Source organism: Glossina fuscipes, unplaced genomic scaffold (genome assembly GCF_014805625.2).
Source record: "Glossina fuscipes isolate IAEA_lab_2018 unplaced genomic scaffold, Yale_Gfus_2 2, whole genome shotgun sequence".
Classification (NCBI taxonomy): domain Eukaryota; kingdom Metazoa; phylum Arthropoda; class Insecta; order Diptera; family Glossinidae; genus Glossina; species Glossina fuscipes.
In genome coordinates this window covers 8,204,836-8,206,604 of record NW_023998416.1, presented here as the reverse complement: position 1 = coordinate 8,206,604, position 1,769 = coordinate 8,204,836, and the positions used below count along the sequence as shown (strand labels likewise).

The 1,769-nt window shown below is 31.5% G+C and overlaps 1 non-coding gene across 1 annotated transcript; it reads left to right on the top strand.

The window, feature by feature from the left end:
• Positions 1–881: 881 nt before the first annotated feature.
• On the top strand, positions 882–954 carry Trnav-aac. Its single transcript has one exon. It is a non-coding gene; the product is annotated as a tRNA-Val (tRNA).
• The last annotated feature ends 815 nt before the right edge of the window (positions 955–1,769 follow it).

Genomic DNA, 1,769 nt, shown 5'->3' with positions numbered 1-1,769 from the left:
TAAAAATAATAATGAAATTATATGGTTTTCAGTTGCAAAAAAAAAAAATAAAAAATAAAAAAAACTTTTTTCCCGTTCATTTAAAAGTGGCGTAAAGTAGCGGAATACATATTCATGCATGCGTGCAAGTCTTGTGAATGAATGATAATTTGTGTGTCGAGATATATATGAGGTTTAACATGTGTATAAATGAAATTCGTTTGCCATGATGATAGAACTTCATATAAAGTCGAATATGTGAAGGTAAAGCGTTAAGTTAAAAAAGCAATAAAAGTATTCAAAAAAAAAAGAAAAACTTTTAACCGGAAGGATTTACAATTTTTTAAAATATCACTAAATTGAAATCCATGCATTCGTGCAGATAAATTAAAAATATCAGTTGAAAGTTTAAGAAAGATTTAATTAAGGAAGAAAATCATGCACTTATAAAGCTCCGAAATGTCTGTAGCAAATAAAATATAGTATCGAGTTCCAGCAGAGAAAGTACAGCGTATTTTGTCATTTTATTGTGGGCCTTGCGTTGTGCAGTTCTAAGAGTTCTCAGTTGGTAAATGGATACCGATTGCGCACACACCCACGTATTGGTCACATAAAAAAAAAAAAAATAAAAAAAAAAGTTTTTGACTTTTCTTTGTTACTTAATTGTTGGCTGCTTGCACTTCTTCATGTTTTTACCATGAAAACCTTTCCGATTTACCTTTTCCTTATTTGCAGTAGCACTATATAGCTATCAATGCTTTTTGCTGTATTGCAGAATCATACACTTATTTTATCTTCTTATAGGAAAGTGTTTGGAAACAGTTAAACAATCTTATCTACGGATAATTCTTGTTATTAGAAAAAATTCTATTTGTAGGAATTATTTAAATCACTGTCAATGAGTTCCCGTGGTGTAGTGGTTATCACATCCGCCTAACACGCGGAAGGTCCCCGGTTCGAAACCGGGCGGGAACACTCTTGAGCGGTTCAAGTTCGTTGTTTCTTTTTTTTTTTTTAAGATAATTTTGTGATTATGTATATATGTGTAGATATTTATATGAAATATAAAACAATCTCATCTTTTTTTTTTTGGAATTGCCATACAAAGATTGTTTTACTTAGTATTGATTATCAAATCATATTGCAGCATGAACAAATAAATTAAACCATGCCTGTACCTTACCACACCAAAAATTAAGAGACGAACGAGCAAAAATAACAATTTGTATAAAAAAGCTCCTTCTTGAAGTTCGGCTGTTCGGCTTTTGCTGCGACGAGGCAGCAGTTATGGTTGATTATTGCGCCTTTGCCTCGTCAACGTCATTCTCGATTTCTCAGAAAATCAATTTTCTTTATGGATTTGGCAGATGTTTTGAACCCTCCAGAATGTTTTTCGTACAAGCCTTGATACCGATATATTTATGGTATGCCCGTATGGCGATCGACAAAAAATAAGATCAAAATCATTTTTTTTTTTTTATTGCTCTCATAACTATTATGTGATGACCTCTTACCGTGTTCTTACCTTCTTTCGTTACTGGAATGCTGTGAACGTTGTATTGAAATACCTTGTTTATTAAGGATCTTTTTCATCGTTTTAAAAAATTACTTATCTTACGCAATAATGCGTGGAAGAAACTATCTGACGGGCTCCTATCCACCTTACCTTGCTAGATAAATGATTTGAGATTGGCGGAATTCTCTAAGAACAAATTTACCTAATATACATAATATATATATATATATATATATATATACATATATTACAGGTAGATTATAGTTGCTATTGT